The sequence below is a fragment of the Bidens hawaiensis genome, unplaced genomic scaffold (genome assembly GCF_021521415.1).
Source record: "Bidens hawaiensis isolate Kalapana, Puna unplaced genomic scaffold, B.hawaiensis_p1.1 tig00035847_1, whole genome shotgun sequence".
Classification (NCBI taxonomy): Eukaryota; Viridiplantae; Streptophyta; class Magnoliopsida; order Asterales; family Asteraceae; genus Bidens; species Bidens hawaiensis.
The window spans coordinates 34,934-57,037 of record NW_027505382.1 but is presented as its reverse complement, the minus strand read 5'-3'; the positions used below and the strand labels follow the sequence as shown (position 1 = coordinate 57,037).

The 22,104-nt window shown below is 35.4% G+C and overlaps 1 pseudogene; it reads left to right on the top strand.

The window, feature by feature from the left end:
• The first annotated feature begins 769 nt into the window (after positions 1–769).
• Positions 770–2,027, top strand: LOC143612847 (uncharacterized; annotated as a pseudogene).
• The last annotated feature ends 20,077 nt before the right edge of the window (positions 2,028–22,104 follow it).

Sequence of the window (22,104 nt, the reverse complement as noted above, 5' to 3'; positions counted from 1 at the left end):
ATCTCCATTCTCTTTTGATTCTTATTTGTTACAATGGATCCCTCGTTTTCAAACTATCGTATGAGTCTTAGAGATGGAGATTACCCGAATAATCAAAACACTTTTTATTGTTCAAACCCGAGTCAAGTTCCTGCCACTGAAAATATTCAAACCTCACAAAATGTTGAAGAAACTACACGAGATTTATGGGATGTTGCTGAAGATGTCGCTTTAATGTCATCATGGGGTATTGTTAGTGAAGATAAAATTTGTGGCAAAAACCAGAAATCAACAATAATGTGGGCAAAGGTAAAGAAGTTGCATGACCAAGCTCAGGCAGAAACACCAGAAAAGATTGGTAAGAGGAATATTCAACAAATGAAAGGTCGTTATAAACGACTTTGTCTAAGTGTCCAAAAGTGGGTTGGTGCATACGATGAAGCACGTCGTCGTGGAAAAAGCGGTTGGAGCTAGAAAGATTTTGAGAGCGAAATATTAGTCTTGAGACTAATACATGGAGTATTAGTCCTGCGACTAGTACATGGAGTATTAGTCTCGAGACTAGTACATGGAGTATTAGTCTTGTTAAAACCCAACAAATATTTCATTGGATGTTTGGATTTTATTTAGATAATATAATCCAACATTATCATGTCAATCTAACTTTATCTTAAAATCTTCCATTTGTCAACTTTTCATTGGGTGAGTATATTTTATTTAGATAAGAAATAGCATAATGTTGATATACTTTCTCTTCCAACTAAAGCTTTTCATTTCCATCTCTTTAAAAATGTCGTATAATGATAGCTTATCGGAGAGTTCCAATTCATCAGACTCGAATGAGTGTGATTCATGGCGAGAACGAGTTAATCAATCAAATCGTCAACTTGAAGGCATCATGATTGAGTTACTCACAAACATGCCAAACATGATTATAAGAAATCATCCTCGTACAAGAAGGAGGTATTGCAATCGGGAACTTGAGCAGGGAGAGGCACGCTTGATGCAAGATTACATTGTTGATAACCCAACGTATGATAAGAAATTTTTAGGCGTAGATTTCGAATGCAAAAACCATTGTTCTTACGTATAGTGGCTGCTGTTACTGCCAATGATATTTATTTTCAACAAAGACGCGATGCCACAGGTAGATAGGGGCTTTCACCATTGCAGAAGTGTACTGGAGCTATGCGGGTGTTAGCGTATGGGACATCGGAAGATGCACATGATGAATATTTGAGAATGAGTGAAGCTGTAACAAGAGCCTCCCTTATAAAGTTCGTAGAAGGTGTTATTTCATGTTTCGGTCAAGAGTACCTTAGAAGACCAAGTGATGATGATTTAGCAAGACTACTCCATCTTGGGGCAGAACGTGGAACATTGATTGTATGCACTAGGAGTGGAAAAATTGTCCCACCCCTTGGGCTGGGCAATATGCAGGTAGAAGCGGTAAACCAACGATTATTTTAGAAGTCGTTGCATCATATGACTTATGGATATGGCACACATTCTTCGAAACACCAGGTTCGTGCAATGACATTAATGTCCACCAACAATCTCCTGTTTTTAATGATGTATTGTCTGGTCGAGCACCAAATGTGAGTTACGTCGTGAATGGTCGGGAATATAATAGGACATATTATCTCACTGACGACATATATACTTCATGGGCTGCCTTTGTCAAGTCCATAACTTCTCCACAACTTCTCCACAACTTCGAAAACATAAGTTATTTGCTCAACATAAAGAGTCTGTTAGAAAAGATGTTGAGCGTGCATTTGGAGTTCTACAAGCTCAGTTTGCATTTCTTCGACATCCATGTCTTGTGTGGAACAAGGATATGATGGGAAAAATTATGATTGCATGTATAATCATCCATAATATGATCGTTGAGGATGAAAGAGACACATAACTTCACTATTATGATCCATCTGAATTTCTAAATGACAGGCCTACAAATCGGCAACGAAGAAGCTCTACTGAAGACGATGAACAACCTTTCCAATACTCTACCGAACGAATTGCAGATCTATCAAGTTATATGACCAACAGAGGACAACTTCACAATAGAGAATCTCATAATGCTCTAAAAATGATCTGATTGAGCATATATGGCACAAATTTTCCCTTGATGAATAATTATGTAGTTTCCATCTTATGTATTTGCAATTTTAAATTTAATGTCATGCTTGTAACTTGAATTATCTTTTTAACTAAATATGTTTAATGAACGTATTTTTTTTAATATTTTTTATATTTAAAATAATAATGTTTAAAAAAACAAATATTTTTTTTAATTTTTAATAGATTTAATAAATTAAAACATAAATAATATATATGTATTATGTATTAAAATAATTGGATTTAGTTGGGTTGTGAATAAAAGTGAAAAACTGGGTTAGGTTGGGTTGTGTATGTGGAAGAGAGAGAAATTAATTTTTTTATTAAAAAGTTGGGTTGGGTTGTTGGTAAACATAGTCTTAAATGGTCGTGAGTTTCGTGACTTGTGACATCTTCAGTTGACAGTTACCGACAAGCGATTCTAAGTCTTTATAAATGTGTATATTCAAAATGGTTTATCAGAAAATTAATCAGAATTGGTGCTTTTTAGAAAAGTTTTTCAAAAATGGTATTGGTTTTTGAACTTTTTCACAAATGGTCTAACCGTTGTTTAAAACCACGGTTTGTCTTCTTTTTATAAGCATGTTAGATGGAATATTAGAAAACTATACACTTTGATTAAAATAATACAAACTTTGGTTTGAAACCATGGATTGTAGCTGAATTTGTAAGCTAATACCACTTTTCGTGACAATGATGGTTTTGTTAGTCAAGCCATGATTTGGTGGTTTGAAACCACGGTTTGATGTTTTTTTATTATTCTTTAACAAATGGAAGTACATAAGTTCACAGTCGGATAGTTTTTCTTGCTTTTTCCCTATTCGTGAATAGTAAATATTCCACATCTTTTGTATTTTAGTGATTATGAGGTGAGCTTCATGCATGGAAGATTCTCATTAAATAGATTTATAAGATTAGCTTGTAGTCTAAGTAAGATTTAGATTTTTTTGTATAGTTTTTGATACGTGAGAAATAGACATACAATATATACGTATATATAACATGCATATATAAGAATGTTGATGTGGCTATGTGCTAGCATCAAATCCTCATAAACAAAATCCATGTTTCATATCCACTATTAGTGTTGTGAGATTAGAAAATGAATCCATGAGTATTTCCATGTCCAAGTATTTCCGATTCGTAATTTTTAGGTGAAAATCATCGAGCCTATGAGTTATTCCATAATAACAATTTCAATCAAGACCTCTAAAAGTTCGATGTGGCGACCAGAAGTTCTGGGAATGCATTAGACGTAAACCTATACCAGAGAACGTCATGAATTACATACGTCTTGCCGAATTTGGTGGTGTTATGGAATGCGGTTATAGAATGGTTGATAATTTTCTAGTAACTGCGTTAGTTGAAAGGTAGCGTCCAGAAACACGCACATTTCACTTCAAGTTTGGGGAGGCCACGATAACTTTGGAAGATGTACATGTTCTATGGGGGCTGTCGATTGGAGACGAGGCTGTTTCCGGTAATGATACCAGGTTAACATTTTCTGAGCAACATTATTTATGTAATGAACTATAGGGTTGCAAGTTGAAGAAACTGATTTAAAAATCAAAAATTAAAGTAAAGTTGCCTCACAACAGAACTAGAAAATGATTTCCGATGGACACATCGGTAGATGATTGTATTAGGTGAAAAAGAGTGTCTATCCTACACTTGTTGGGTGGTACTTTGTTTCCTAATTCTTCGACTAGCAACGTATTTTTTCATTATCTAACTCATTTACAAGATTCAAAAAATGCGGGTAGCTTAGCTGGGCGAGTGTAACATTACGGGTTTTTGAAACTTTCATATTTGTAATCATTACCCGACCCGGGTTCGGGTTCGGGTTCGGGTATTTTATCAATAAAGTTCCATTTTTGTTTGATATTTTTATTTATTTTCTTTTATTAATAACTATGAGAAACATGCAAAATCAACCCCAAACTAATAATTTATCCACTTTTGAACCCATAATCAAAGACAAGGGACCAACTTGCAAAATAACAATTATTTTTCCCTCCTCTCTCTCCCTCTCTCGTCAGTCGACACACACATGCTAACAAACCCTCATTCATCTTGCTTGTTCCTTAATTCTCGGCCATATGAAATTGATCACATAAGATCATTTAGTTACCAACGACGCTTCACACCGACGTTTTAATTGTGGAAAATAATAATGATTTGACAGCTAATTCGTTAATAACAAACCGCGGCCTAAATGGTTCCTAAAACACTATATAAACTCGTTTATAATATAATTGAATCACACCACACCATCCTTACTACCTCACGACGCTAAACCCTAAGTTATTTGGCTTGTACATTGTCGTTAAGATCAAGATTCGTCACCTAGTTTGAGCCGAAAGCCCTAATTTGTCGTTCTCCCTCAATTCGTTATCATACAAGGTAATTATAGATGCTTCCAGTTCGTTTTTGCCCAACAAACATTAACCCCAATTCAATTTCAATAAACAAACATCAATTGAACCGATTTAAAGTCTAGGGTTTGATTTGGGGAAGAACCTAAACTGCATTCAGTATATTTATATTACCAGTTTCATTCTTGTAACAAGTTAAGGCGCTGGCCTGATGGCCAGCACATGTTTTCTTAAAGCTTGAACCGGCCAGGGGCGTGGGTTTGTGTCCCCTAGGCCCGGTTGTTGAATTATATTTTTTTAATCCTTTTCTTTATCAATTTTTAATTTATTATATGTATACAACATTGAATAAACATTATTTTGATAAACCGAACCCCATAACAACTCTTTTCTTTTCATATTTGGCCCGGTTGTTGAATTATATTTTTTTAATCCTTTTCTTTATCAATTTTTAATTTATTATATGTATACAACGTTGAATAAACAGTATTTTGATCAACCGAACCCCATAACAACTCTTTTCTTTTCATATTTATGAATATATATATATGTGTGTGTGTATATATACTTGTTTAAATTTTATAATTGAGTCTACATATGTATATGTATATATATATATATAGAGAGAGGATCATAAGAGAACTTCATTTTATGGAGAGAACTAGAGAACTAATAATGGAGTATTTTTAATATATATATATATATATATATGGGTGGGATCTAGAGAGAACTTCTCTTAAAGAGAGAACTAGAGAACTAGTAAATAATTATTTTTAACTATTTTTAAAAAATTATTTTGTGATTTTTTTCCTTTCATTCTTCTAATAAGATGATATTGTTCCTAAAAAAAAGAAAAAAACCGTCGATGTAATGCGTATGTGCATTAATGTGTATTGTATATATAAAATAGTGTTTTATTGCATACAATACAACACAAATACATTGTCCAATACACACTGTTGAATATATGCAAATACGACACTAATAATTGTATGCAAAACACATTATTGCATATATGTAATACAACACTAATGCACATATGCACTATATCAATTTTTTTTTATTTTCGTATATAATATAACACTACTGCAAATAGGGGTGTTCAAAACTATCCGAATCCAAATCCGTATCCGAATTATCCGACTATCCGTATCCGAACTATCCGAATTTTCGGATATCCGAATCCCAAATATCCGAAAATTCGGATTCGGATTCGGATATCAGTTTTAGATTTTTCGGATAATTCGGATATCCGAACTATTCGAAAATTAAATTTCAATATGTTTTTATATTATTATATATGACAAATCCCTAGATCTATTTCACAATACACCTTCTCCTCTTCACTTCTTGAGTCCACTCTCAAACCCTAGATCGCATCCATTCTCTTCCGGCCTTCCACCCACTTCCACCGGCGTCGACCACCGTCCCTCCTCCAGACTCCATCGACGTCGACCTCCATCAGCTCCTCCATCTTCGTACACCAAGTCAGTCACTCCTCCTACGTTGACCACTCATCCCTCCACACGTCGGCCTCCACTCTCCTATTTTTGTTACAAAGTCTTCTTTCAAATATAGTTATTATTCTATTTCACATTTCATGAATTGTTTATTGTTACTGACTTGTTTCAAGTCAGATTTGGCCTTCATTTTTATTAGTGACTTATTAAGTACTAATTACTTTTTAGTTATCGACTTGTTTCAAGTCAGGTTTGGCCTTCATGAAATGTTTATTGTTAGATTGCTATTGACTTGTTTTTTTTCGGATATTCGGATATCCGAACTTCGGATATCCGAAGTTTCGGATTCGGATTCGGGTAGTGATTTTCACTAACCGAAAGGTTCGGATATCCGGTTTCCGATATCCGAAAGTTCGGATATCCGGTTTTGAACAGCCCTAATTGCAAATATACAATACAAACAACTATATATATGCTATTTAACACTATTTCAAATATCAAAATGCACACTATTGCACATATGCATTATAAAAAAGTCGATGTATTGCATATATGCATTACAGCGTTAATTTTTTTATTTTTATATTTTTTTGTGGTGAATAATAACAACATATAAGAAGGATGAAAGAAAAAAAATTTAAATTTATTTTAATTAAATTAAAAATACTTCATTACTGGTTGTCTAGTTCTCTCTATAAAATGTAGTTCTCTCATGATCCTCTCCATATAGGGGTGAGATCTAGAGAGAAATCATTTTAAAGAGAGAACTAGAGAACTAGTAAAGAATTATTTTTAACTATTTTTAAAAAATTATTTTGTGATTTTTTTTCTTTCCTCCTTATAATAAGATGATATTGTTCTTAAAAAAAGAAAACTCGTCGAGTAATGCGTATGTGCATTAATGTGTATTGTATATATAAAATAGTGTTTTATTGCATATAATACAACATAAATACATTATCTAATACACACTATTGAATATATGCAAATACAACACAAATAATTGTATACAAAACACATTATTGCATATATGTAATATAACACTAATGCACAAATGTACTATATCGATTTTTAAGAATTTTTGTATATAATATAACACTATTGCAAATATACAATACAAACAACTATATATATGATATTCAACACTATTTCAAATATCAAAATGCACCATATTTCACATATGCATTATAAAGAAAGTCGATGTATACAACTGGTTTTTTTTAGTTTTTTTTTTTATTTTTAGATATTTTTGTGGTAAAGAATAACAACATATAAGAAGGATGAAAGAAAAAAAAAATTAAAAATACTTTATTATTAATTCTCTAGTTCTCTCCATAAAATGAAGTTCTCTTATGATTCTCTCCCTATATATATATATATATATATATATATATATATATATGTAGACTCAATTATAAAATTTAAACAAGTATATATATATATACATATATATTCATAAATATGAAAAGAAAAGAGTTGTTATGGGGTTCGGTTTATCAAAATAATGTTTATTCAACGTTGTATACATATAATAAATTAAAAATTGATAAAAAAAAATGATTAAAAATATAATTCAACAACCGGGCCTAGGGGACTCAAACCCGCGCCCCAGGCCGGTTCAAGCTTTAAGAAAACATGTCCTGGCCATCAGGCCAACGTCTTAACTTGTTACAACAATGAAACTGGTAATATAAATATACTGAATGCAGTTTTGGTTCTTCCCCAAATCAAACCCTGGACTTTAAATCGGTTCAATTGATGTTCGTTTATTTAAATTGAATTGGGGTTAATGTTTGTTGGGCAAAAACAAACTGGAAGCATCTATAATTACCTTGTATGATAACGAATTAAGGGAGAACGACAAATTAGGGCTTGCGGATCAAACAAGGTGACGATTCTTGATCTTAACGACAATGTACGAGCCAAATAACTTAGGGTTTAGCGTCGTGAGGTAGTAAGGATGGTGTGGTGTGATTCAATTGAATTATAAACGAGTTTATATAGTGTTTTAGGAACCATTTAGGTCGCAGTTTGTTATTAATGAATTAGCTGTCAAATCATTATTATTTTCCATAATTAAAATGTCGGTGTGAAGCGTTTTTGGTAACTAAATGATCTTATGTGATCAATCTCGTTTAATATGGTCGAGAATTGAGGAACAAGCATGATGAATGAGGGTTTGTTAGTATGTTTGTGTCGGCTGACGAGAGAGGGAGAGAGAGGAGGGAAAAATAATTATTATTTTGCAAGTTGGTCCCTTGTCTTTGGTTGTGGGTTCAAAAGTGGATAAATTATTAGTTTGGGGTTGATTTTGCATGTTGCTCATAGTTATTAATAAAAGAAAATAAATAAAAATATTAAACAAAAATGGAACTTTGTTGATAAAATACCCGAACCCGGGTCGAGTAATGATTACAAATACGAAAGTTTCAAAAACCCGAAATGTTACACTCGCCCAGCTAAGCTGCCCGCATTTTTTGAATATTGTAAATGAGTTAGATAATGAAAAAATACGTTGCTACTCGAAGACTCAGGAAACAAAGTACCACCAACAAGTGTAGGATAGACACTCTTACTCGCCTAATACAATCATCAACCTATGTGTCCACCGGAAATCATTTTCTAGTTCAGCTGTGAGGCAAGTTAACTTTAATTTTTGATTTTTAAATCAGTTTCTTCAACTTGCAACCCTATAGTTCATTACATAAATAATGTTGCTCAGAAAATGTTAACCTGGCATCAATACCAGAAACAACCTCGTCTCCAATCGATAGCCTCCATAGAACATGTACATCTTCTAAAGTTATCGTGGCCTCCCCAAACGGCCACGCTTGGTTTCTTTGTCCATATGATCCACGATTTCCACAGGTTTCTCGATAACGCGCATAGATTCATCAATTCGGACTTCGACGAGGGGTATGTGGAGATTACCCTCGGCTAAACACTTCTTGAGATTGGAAATGTGAAAAGTTGGGTGAACATTGGAGAGATCTTTGGGAAGATTGAGATGACACGCAACTTTACTAAACCTTTCAATGATCTCAAACGGGTCAACAAACGAGGAAATAGTTTATTCCTTTTGCCAAAACGAACTACTCCTTTCCAAGGAGATACTTTAAGGAGCACTTGATCTCCAACATTGTACTCGAGTGGTTTACGGCGCTTATCGGCGTAGCTCTTTTGACGGCTACGAGTGGCAAGAAGATTTTGACGAATAAGAGCGATTCGATCGGAAGTTTCTTGAACAAGCTCGGGATCGTTGATTTGCGATTCACCAACCTCGTTCCAACAAATCAGGGAACGACATTTTTGGCCATAGAGAGCTTCAAAAGGTGCTATGCCAATACTAGTGTGAAAACTATTATTATAGAAAAACTCTATTAGTGGTAAATGAGTATCCCAATTCCCACCAAAGGCTAGTATGCAAGAGCGGAGCATATCTTCGAGAGTTTCGATCGTTCTCTTGTATTGATCATCGGTTTGTGGGTGATAAGGGGTGCTTAGATCAATACGGGTACCCAAAGCGGTTTGCAACGATCAATAAAAATGAAAAATAATAATGTAAGAAATCATGGTGAAAATATGAGAAACGTAATATTAAAGATGATAAAACCCGTAGTCTTCGATCTTGAACGTAAAGCTCTTCACCGGGTGATTCGTTACCTTCAAACTACCAAATAACTCCAAAATATGCTCCAAGAAACTCCAAATTCGGCTCTGGTTTGTAGGGTATTTTTTTGGTTAAGGTTAAGGGTGTTTATATAGTTAAACTGTGCAAGGCCCCGGTCCCGGTGCCCAACGTTAGCGTTGAATTTACTCATAAAAACAGTTCTAAATATCAGAGTGAATTAAAAATTTCACGGAATAATATTAAAAGTCAACCATTCATTACAACATTCATAACTTGTTTTTTAAAACATATCATAAATTATAGCATTTGAAACATCATGAAAAATCTTCAGATGCCAGCCTCTTCAATCCTGCCATGTGTCCCACTCAAACCAGTTGTCTCAGTTTGTTAACCTGCGTGCATACTAAAAGTCAGCTACGCTAAGTGAGTTCTAGTTAATCAGGCAACATATATTACATTCACATACTTGCGTAAGTACATATCCGAAGATACGCACCTTCATATTTCCTTACATACTTACTGCAACCTTTCGGGTTTTCCATTTTTACTTTGTAACCGTTACTCGACCCATTTACGGATCCGGGCTCTATAATTAATAAAAATCCCGCACTTATCGAGTTATAATAATTAATTATTTATATATAACTACATCTATGTAACTTTGACGCTTTTAACCCAAAATATAAAGTTTGAACCTTTCTGTGTCCATTCTCAAACTTTAGGGTTCTATCCGTAAATAGTGTTATAATCCATATTACAAAATGGATATCCATTATCATACCCGACCCACATTCATAATTTCGTGTACCCGAGATCAAGCAATCAATCAATTTGTTGTCCATTATCGTTTGCAATCAAGTTGTATTATAGGAAATCGTTGAATTAGTCTTTTCGCGTCTTAACCGACAACCTATATATGTTACATCGTATCTTATTGATTCGTTATTTCCTTTTACACCTAGCCAACACTACTTGACAGCCATTAACCGCGTAAATATTGATTATACTGCAATTAATTGTATGAACACCTTCCTTGTTTGATCGCCGACATTAACCTCCTATATAATTGTATTCATTTAACCTGTTAATACCCGTTCATCACCCCTTTTAGCGTCGGCCCTGTTTTGCTTCGTTATCCCTCGTCCCATCACAGTTAGAGGCTCTAACGTTTGCGTGTAATTCCTTCTCTCATTCTCACTACCTTAATCATTCTCGTTCATCTTTCAGGTCACCATTTGATGTGAAGTGTGTGGACTTAGAAGATTTGTTTAAGGATTTATGCTAGAAGAATTTATATTGAGACTATGAATTTTCATGATTTTGATTTATTTGATGTTTTGTTTACTTTAGATTTTGTAATGAATAATGGTGTTATTTGAATTTATTAAATAGATATTTAAATTTATAATTTTGCATGATAGTAACCTTGCGAGCTGTGACAATCAGTCCACGCCCCAGCATTCTCGCTGTAGGTTGGGGTGTGACACTTACATACTTTCATTCTTTCTTACATACTTACATACATACGTACATCCGTTCTTTCATTCATACTTACATACATACTTTCATTCACACGTATACGTTTTAAAGAGCATTCCGCCCTATAACCTTCGTAGATATTATTAGTGTCTGTTCCATACATTCGCGGATATTATTATGGTCCATTCCCTACATTAGCAGATATTATTAGGGTTTGTTCCCTACATTCGCAGATATTATTCGGGTCTCTTCCCTACATTCGCAGATATTATTAGGGTCTCTTCCCTACTTAAACAATACCTTTCATCCGTGCTATAACCATACATACCTTTCTTAACATAATCATACTTTCTTACATACTCATTTCATTACGTACTTTCACACATACATAATTCATACGTGCAATATACGAAGATCGTTCACGTACTAACGAGCTTACATTCATACATACTATCACATAAATCATTATAGCATATACATACCATTTAAGGGTAAGTGTATTGACATTCACATTGAGTATGCACACAGCCCCAAAAACATGATAAGGAAGTGGGGCTAGAAACTTACCTGAGTCCTGTTACGTTCACCGTTAATGGTTAATCCTTTCTTTAGCAGTGCACGACTAAATATATGACAATTACACGTATCAGTTAACTGTCACTACCCATATCGTGTTTCTAGTTTAATTATAACCCTCAACGAACGGGTGTCCGGGGGCAGCGCCCCTGGCAGCAGGGTTCTAGGGGCGGCAACCCCTAGCAGGGTCCAAGGGGTAGAGCCCCTGGCTGGGGTCTAGCTATCATTCTTTCAAAGTTTAATTAATCCATTTTATTATAAGTACATGGATCTTTCTGTCATTCTTTCGAAGTTTAATTCGTTATTCTGCTCTTTAACGAATTGGGCTCATAACGAATGGACTGATGCGTTATCTCTTAACGAATGGACCTCTATAACGAATGAACCATTATAACGAATGAACCTTCATAGAAAATGGACTCTCATAACGAATTGGTCTTTATAACGAACTGGCCTTCATAATGAATTGGGCTTTATAATGAATGACCATAACGAACTGCTGCTAATTCGTTATTTCTTCTTAACGAATGGGCATAACAGATTGCTGTTAATTCGTTATTCTTCATTAAATCATTGTTGTTAATTCGTTATTCCTCCGTTAACGAATTAGGGTTAGGTCAGAATGTCAGAGAACATTCTCTGACATTCCCTACTGTTCCGGCGCCGCTATTGCCGGAAAAACGAGATCTCGCCGGAAAAGCGAGATCTCGATTGTTTCACCACTGTTTTCACCGTTTTTCGTCCCGTTCGATCCAGATCTGAGCTAGGGTGATCCTTAAGCTCATCTTTTGATCGTTTTATACCCGATTCCATCCGGATCTCGTGACCTTAACAGTTTAGGGTGTCAGCTAGTCATTTCACGACTAGATCTAGTGGGTTTGGATCCATACAATATCATACTATCATTATCTCGGGTCGGGAATCGATTATGCTTCTTAGTTTTGGTTAGAGAAATAGAGAAAGATGAGAAAGAGCTTAAGTGTGTGTTTTGGGTGGTGTATGGAATTGGTGAAATGAATGGATTTAGTGGATAATTAAGGTATATATATCATGGGTCATGGGCTTAAGCCCATGGTCTTTCTCCCTTCCTTATTGACTCAAGTCCATTACCCATATTACTTAACCCAACACAAGCCCATCTAATATTATTATTTATTAACTGAACGGGAAACGGGATGTTACAAACAGGGCCCAAAACTGATCAAAAACGGAGAAAACTATCTGGAATTTGATGGTGGCCGCCACCCACGACCATGAATGGCTCCCCAGTCGCGCGGCGCGCCGCTATCAATATGAGCGGCCGGCCGGTCCGATCGGTTCTCCTTCTGGTTCATTTCCTGATACGTTTTGGCTTCTCGTTTTGGCTATTTTGATTAGTTTTTCGCCCTTTTCGACCACGATCAGCTCCCGAAACCTACAAAACACAACAATATTAGTAGCATACAAATCTTAACAAAAAAAAATGAACAAAAACTAATTAAATATTAAATAAAATATACAAGGGATACATATATATTTAGCATTATATCAAATATCCCCACACTTAATTTTTTTTCGTCCCTGAAAAAGTCTAATGCAGTGGAATCAGAATCAGAAAATACAGTCTTAAAAACATATAGATTAATTTAAAGCTCAGATAAACGCGAAAATCGTGATCACCAATATTGTTGTCCACTTAAACTCATGCCTTAATCTTTACCGGGTCAAATAAGATCCAACAGTTATATTACTCACTGGTTTACACAATTAAAACCCGCTTATTTTTAGCTTTTACTGGACTAGACCACCCCAACTTGACTTAAACCTCAAAACTAGTAGATTTAAAAAAAAATTTGCTCTTTTTTTTTTTTGAAGTTAAGACGATCAAGGATATTGTTTATCCATATAAGCTTAACCATCAAAGTCTACCAAGAAGCCATTAGATACGATTAATGTATAATTAATTAATAGCTTGTGTTCCCCACAACATGACATGCCCCCATTATCAAGCAATACCCCGAACCATTACCATAGGTAAGCATGCAAAATTTCATCTGTAGGGTTTACATGTAGCGTGTCCCTTGTGGTCCGTTTCTTAATGGTAATGAGACGCGAGCAAGGGGACCCCACATGGCTCACAGTGTGGATGATCAGGTCATTAGTATATTTATACTTTAAGTACGTAGTGATCATGTTTATTGACTTATGTGGCAGAAAAATGCGGGTTTGCTCTTTTATAGCTTTATTATAAATATTCACAACCCCACTTAGGAATTGTGAATACCCAGATGAATAGACTGCATACAGACCCATGGTCTCTGGACCCGATGCATCCCATCAATACAAGAATTAAGGTTATAAAACCATACGCCAATAAAGTGTAAAACACTAAAACGAAGCAGTTTAAAATTTATATCACCGGCTACACGGCATACTCTAACGTTAAACCTACCCAAGTATCATATGATAACGTATTCAACTTTAAAATTAATAATATTTTCGCATTTCATTCCAAAAATTGAAGCTTGAGTATGGCCAGAACTTTCATTACTTATCTTTCACGGACAAAACGCTTTACCCACAAAAGATTTCCGTTTACCCATTTTTATCAAATTGCCCTTTCATTCTCAAGGCTGAGCCTACCGACACATCCAAAGTTAAGTGCGTTTTCTTTTATATTATCTCATATTATTAGTAGTTTGAAAAACCAATTTTCGATAAATATCATCATCTCCCACTTTAACGCAAAAAACTATGTTCAAGGGACATTTTTTTAAAACATTTTTCATTTTTTTAGTTAAATTTAAACTATAACTCCAATATCCTAGATTTAAACTATGAATCAAATATCCTATCCACACACTTAAAATTTGCATTATCCTCAATGCAAGGATAATGACGACTTAAAATAAAATAAAATAAAAATAAAAATAAAGTCGGACTACAAAAAAAATTAAAAACCTAAAAATTAAAATAAAAAACAAAAGTAAAATAAATTATTAAGCTAGATAATAAAAAAGACTTAGCTGGTAATATGCGCATGAAGAATAATGCTAAAGTCTTCTTCCATGAATGCCCTCCAACTAAGAACGTGCTCAGCAAATGGTAACTCATTCTCTCACACACGAACATAAGTGGAAAAAATTCAACAATGTCTAAAATATATCTTATCAAGCTAATAGATATTATGCAATTAAAGTGTCACCAATTAATATATAAAATATAATAATCAGGAGCAAATAAATAAACACCAGGTATACGGCTCAGCTGCTCCATCCTCCCCACACTTGTTTGTTGGCCCACACATCAACCTAAAACAAACTTAAGCCAAAAAAACAAAAAGACACTACAAACTACTGACTCGATACATGTACAAATTACAAGAAACCTCCCCACACTTGAAGTTAATCAGGAGGCTTCTCTTTGATTTGGATCCTCTCCAACCCGTTTAGTTCCACCTGGAATTTATCAAATAGTAATATATCAATGATGGAACCGCAAAATATTAAATTAGAATTAAAAATCAATAACGGGTCAGACCACCTATATTTAAAGTTACCTGGCAAGAGCCGAATGCGTTGTAAGTGTCAAGAAGACCGATCGTGATTGACATGCAAAGGCTTTTTCATTCCTGTAGGCCATCTCCTAAAATGTACGCAAGTACGGTTTTCCGGTAATTTCTCATCCTAGACCTTCTCCCGTGGTGCTGATTCCGGTTTAACATTCAAAACACATCCTATGGGCTGGCAGTGGTGTGTATCCTCTAACACCACATCATCATCTACAATGTCCTCTACAAGTAGGGCCTCGAAAAACATAATATCCCCATCACCATCAATGTACCCCCTCTTCATACTCCAACAATCCATCCAACTCCAGATCAAGGAATTTATCAACCTCACTCAATTCATTCACAACCACATCCTTAGAACCAAACATCAGCTCGAGTGACTCTCCCAAATCTACATCTTCCTCAGTCACGGGTTTCACCACATATGATTTAAAATATGCAGCTTGCTCTTCTTCGACTATTTCATCATCGGAGTCACTGTAACAACCTGCAAAATCAACAACGCATACATGTGTGGCCTGAGGTGGGAATTTTTCAGCCACTCGTCTCTCCGTATATGGAATGTTCTCCTCTAAATCATCTATATATTCCATGATTGGCTCTTTCCCTTCTTCTGGAAACATCTGGAACAACTCGCTCAACCGATTCATGTATCCTAAATAGTTGCCTTCTGCATCATACTTATAACCAGGTGTCAGTGGTTGCTCTATTTACATGTTCTCCTCTTCGGTTTCTCGAATATATTCTCTATCTGACTCGTACACGCATTGGGAAATCTGATTTGACCGTTCTTCCACCCTTGTTAGTATTCCGGATATTTCTTTAATTGCATCCTGGAGACCTGCAAAAACAAATAGTTGATTTCTCAGTATAGCCTCATGTTCAGCTAATTTTCATTGGTTTTGGGTATCATTCTCTAATGGTCGGGTCAACGATTCCTCGATCTTTTTCAAATACGCCTCAGCACCCCTGTTGGGGTTGCTCTCGAAATGTTGACCATAATCTTGCCCTTGTTTGTATTGATATCCCCAATCCACTTCGTTATAAAAATATGACAGGGACCTGTGAAAGATATGTTTGTTGCTGCACATAGGGGTTAGTACGATTATATGGACATGCACGGGTCATATGAAAACCATCGCATCTATAAAAAATAACGCTAGAACCCTTGTATGGACAATCACATGGTAAATGAGGATCACCAGACGTATCATAATTAAGGTTACTATAGTATGGGTATTTAATGGTAAAGTGAGGTCCATTACAAATTTCAAACATAATTACAAGAATCTGAACAAGAAAAGGACACGGACAATTAGACACCTACGACTCAAAGCAAAAAAATAAACACGTAAAATTTTAATTAACCAAAACCCTAAAAACTCAAAAGCAAAAACACAATAGCACGTATATAGCAAGTAAGTCCAATCAAAGTTAATAATGCAATCACCAGGAGTCCCCGGAAACGTCGCCAAAAACTTGACGTTCTAAAAGTAGTCAAATAATTATTAACTAAATTACGCTAATCTAGACACTAAGTAATACTCTAGACTCTTTAAAATCGACTAAACTACTGACCGACAAGTGAACCGATCGACTCTAGTATAGCTAAATACACCCGGATATCAAACCCACGAGACTCTTTAAATTACGTATATTAACTAATTAATTAGACTCGACTAATTGACACGACTATTTATTTATTATTATTAAAGGGGTTTTTAAACTATATTATATTAAACTAATAGTAAACCCTAATTAAATAAATAATAAACTCTAATGATTACTTAACCATAAATGATTATTCTATTAATAAACTTAAACCCTAATTAATTAAAATATGAATAAACTAATAAATTACTTAAATTAATTCAGATGATGGATGTTACTACCTAGGCTAGAATCCCCTAATTTACGGCTATCAATTAACTGCGAAACTTAAGTTATGAAACTGGGATCGTAAGATAAACCCTTGACATAAAACCCGAACAGGACCCTTGAACCTCCAAGAAGACACCTATGAGTTTCTAACAAGTTTTAAGACGCACCACTTTTAAATATCAAACTTCCTTACGGTTATTTAATTATTTATGTCTAAGTATCTTTATGGTGAAATCCTACCTTACAGCGCAGAAATCAAAGATAGCTAAGCGGACCTAATTAACTTAATAGACTAAGTTGACAATCAAACATATACGGACTCCTTACGAAGAACTAAATCTAGCAATCCTGGCCAGCAAAGATCTATCAATAACTCATCACGTTACAACTTTCTAGGCTAACAACTCACTTTTATCTATTTAATTAGTTTTATTGTTTCTATGATCTTATTCGAATTCAATCACAAACTAGTCAAGAATGCACAGTAAATGACCTAACAAAACTATATCCTATGAAACAATCAACAAGGGCAATGTGAAACAATAAATATAAGTAAATAAAACCAAGTAATCATATGCATCAATTAACTCAAACTCAACACTTTACTTAAAGCATAAAATCCATAACGAACGAAATCCCAATCAAAATCAAACCAAACAAAGGGTCATCATGACCTAGGTAGTTTATAAAGTTTAGCTAGCATCGTAGAATCAAAGAAAATAATAATGTAAGAAATCATGGTGAAAATATGAGAAACGAAAGATTACATGCGATAAAACCCGTAGTCTTCGATCTTGAACGTAAAGCTCTTCACTGGGTGATTCCTTGCCTTCAAAACTGCCAAATAACTCCAAAATATTCTCCAAGAAACTCGAAATTCGGCTCTGGTTCGTAGGGTATTTTTTTGGTTAAGGTTAAGGGTGTTTATATAGTGAAACACGGCCCAAAACTGATCATAAAATGGAGAAAATTATCTGGAATCTGATGGTGGCCACCACTCGCGACCATGAATGGCTCCCTGGTCGCCTGGCGCTATCAATATGGGGGCCGGCCTGACCGGTTCTCCTTCCGGTTCATTTCCTGATGCGTTTCGGCTTCTCTTTTTGGCTATTTTGACTCATTTTTCGCCCTTTTCGACCACGATCAACTCCCAGAACCTACAAAACATAATAATATTAGTAGTATACAAATCTAAACAATAAACGAACAAAAACTAATTAAATATTAAATAAAATGTTGGTGCATTATGCCAGTAGTTCATTAGTATTGAGTCGATCGTGTCTGTAATTGTTACTTTGTTTGTTGCGTTTTGGTGAACTTGTTAGTTTGTTATTATGTGTTAGCGAACTTAATAGTTGGCGAAGTTGTCATGGTTTATATATACCTAATTTCCGCCATTAAAAGTTAAGGTTTTGGATTAGTTTGTCTGGGACGGCTAGGTTTATTGGTTATTTGGTTTTGATATCTAATAACAAGTAAACCTTTGTTCTTACGTGTTATTTACGTCTCTCTCGTGTCAACACTCGTATCTTATACATAGGGGATTCCGCACCCTTGTGTAGATCCGGATGGGAACCTTCAATTGGTATCAGAGCGTTTGCTCGTGATTGTGTGGTTCGGGATTATCACACGAGTGTTAAAATCGATCCGCTTGAGTGTTTGCGGATTAGTTTAACGTAAAATACCGTTCGTTTTGTCCATTTCTCTACAATACAGCCCTTGTCGCTAATCCTCGTTCTATTAAAAACCTTCTTGAATCAAAGAAACAAATTCTGGAACAGATTGTTCTTCTGGCGAAGTTTTCGTCATCGGTATTAGGGTTTCAGCGAAGATAACTGAGCGAAGTTGCGTATTGGCGAAGTTGATTAGAGAAGTTAGCAGGAAGCGAAGTTAGTCAACACTCTCTAACTTCGCCCTTAGCGAAGTTATCACAAAGCGAAGTTATACTAACTTCGCCATCTACTGTTCGCAGAATACAATTTGGGTTAGTTTCAGTTCTCGTTTCGGTTAAGTATGACTTCGATAAACATTACTGAACTGGTAAAAATGGAAGTTGAAGCTGGATCAATGACTAAAGCTCCAAAGTTACTTAAAGGAACTGATTTTTTTGCATGGAAAAACAGGTTTGAGCAGCATGTGAAATATCAAGATGCAAAGATGTGGGTATGTATTCAGGATGGATATATCCCTCCAACAACTGAGTTAGAAGGTCGTGAGCAACTAAAGAAGTATAATAAGATGGAGGATTATGAGAAGAAGATGTATGAGGCAGAAAGTAAAGCATTGGCAGCAATAACCATGGCACTACCTCAAGAGATCCTACACACGTTTAGAAAGTACAAGTCCGCTAGAGAATTGTGGGAAGCGTTAGAAAACCGTTATGAAGGAAACGTCGGAATTCGTAACTCAAAGTCAAAATTGTTGAAAACTCAATTCTCGGTATTCAAGTACATTAAGAATGAATCACTTGATAACATCATTACAAGATATTATCACTAAACTACTCCATAAATTACACTGAGGTTGAAATTGTAGAAAAACTTTTGGATGCTCTTCCACCAAAATGGGAGATATACACAGTTTTGATGAGAGAAGATAAAGAGTTTGAAAACTTTGATTTGGAAACAGTGGTCAACAAGTTACGTAACTATGAGCTTAATATGATAAGAAAAGAGACGCCTACTGATCAGGTTCAGGATCCGGGAATGTATGGTGCAAGGGTTCTCCAAACTCAAGCTCTATAACAGAATCGGCTGCTTATTACTCAGGTGGAGAATCAAACTCTACTCAAGATGGTCATGTGGTGATGAATATGGATGGAGATATATGCTTTGTAGCTGGTGGAAGTAGTTCTTCAAAACCTCAATCCTCGGTCGGTAACTCTTCCACAAGTTCTTCAAGTGTGAATTACTCAAAGATGCATATGAGTGTAAAATCTGTTGAACAACAATTTGCTCTTTATGCCTCTTTCATTGCTTCTTATGAGAACTACATAAAATGAAAGATAGTTGACCTTGCAACCTTAGATGAGGATTATGATCAGATAGATCCTGATGACATGGAAGAAATGGATCCGCAGTGGCAAATGGTGATGATAGTAAGAAGGGTAAAACGGTTTATGAAGAAGACTAAAAGAAAGTTCGTGGGAGAGAGACCGGGATTTGACAAGTCAAAGGTTCATTGCTACAACTGTCAACAAAATGGACACTTTGTAAGAGAGTGTACAAATGAAAGAGTTGAACGGATTCAGAACAGGCCTACTCAACTGAACGGGATTGGAAATGGTACTGAAACAAAATCCATGGTGTCTCAACAGAATGGTGGGTATAATTAGAACATAAAAGTTGAGGAGGTGATTGAACAAGCGAATCTAGTGAATATTGTGACTGGAAGATGTGAAAAGGAACCAGTGGAGGATCAAACGTACATGGCAGAAGTGAATGATCAGCTCTCAGAGGTATGTTATGAACCTCAGCGTGAACAATGTGAGAAACTGTCTGAACAATTGAATGTTTTAACTAATTAGTATGTAAGTTTGGAAAAGGAATTAAAAACTTTAAAAGAGGAACATCACTATTCTAAACAAAAGGAAAATAGTTACTCGGTAAAAATAAAAGCTAGTGAAAATGACATGGGAAGCCTTAAGGCCACTCTAGCTGAGAAAATTCAAGTCATTGATCTAAGTTATGAAGTAGTGGAAGAAAAGACAAAACTTATAGCTGAAAAAGACAAACAGATAGCCGACTACCAAGTAAAAGTAGTGGAACTAAACAGAAAACATGAACAATTTAGGAACTTCTCCATGATGCTTAATCATGTCCTAAGTGTCCAACGTTCTCCTATCAACAAAGGGGGAATTGGATTCACAGAAGTTCCACCACCTTTTAATAATAATTATACCTATAATCCTTGTACTCAGCCATTTGTTTATGTTGAAACTGATTAGACTTTAACGGACAACATAAAATGTACCCGTTAAGGTTCAGGCAAGCAATACCGACATTAATGTTACCTATCATGAGAAGGATGATAGGGATATTAACGAATCGGTTCAGGCAAATTCTCCAGTCACAAGTCAAGTTTCAAATTCTGGAAAGTCTGTCGACTCTGTTAAGATGGATGATGAAGTTGTGTTACTCAAACGAGGGGAGAATGATACTTTTGGTGAAAAGAAATCTTCCTTAAACCCATTTGTCCCCCCCCCCCTATGTGAAACAAACTGTCAGTAACACAACCTCATCTTCTGCCGCAACTCCCGAAAAGAATGTTCGAATGGACACTAATAGTTCGAACAAGAGTTGCTTTAGATGTCATAAGAGAGGACACGTTGTCAGTAACTATTCTCTGAAAAGGAAGAAATCTAAAAAATATGAGGCCAACCAAAACTGAGAATAAAACGAAACCTAAAACTGGTGTTGATAAAAAGTTTAAATCTACTAACACTAATCGTTGGGCAAACCCAAGATTTCCAAGAAACCAGCCTCGTTTTTTCCCAGTTAATCATTGAATGTGTAACTTTGAGTCATCCGAAACTTTTAATGCTAGAAACTCAAGGATGTTTGGCTAGTCTCATAATCATTGTTCTAGAAATCTTCCTGTCAAATCAAATGGAAACTTCCCTCAAAGGAACTTTAGGCAACCAACGAGTTGGATGCCATTTAACAGGTTTGGCCAACCTAACTTTTAATTCGTCTCTTTAACTATGCAGGAACAGTTGAATAGGACTGTGAACAACATGTGGGTTTTTGACAGTGGTTGTTCCCGGCATATGACGGGTAACAATAAATTGTTACATGATTGGAAAGCTGTACAGGGAGGAAGAGTTAGTTTTGCAGGAGAAAGTGGAGGAAAAAATTCTGGAATCATTATTGTTACTAATGGAAGGATCAAGTTGGAGAAGGTTAATTTTGTGGAAGAGTTAAAGCACAATCTTCTAAGTGTCTCTCAGATATGTGACAAAGAATACACCGTGCACTTTACAAAAGACGAAGCACTCGTCCTTTATGCTGGTTTCAAGATCCCTGACAACTGGATAGTTATGAAAGCTCTAGG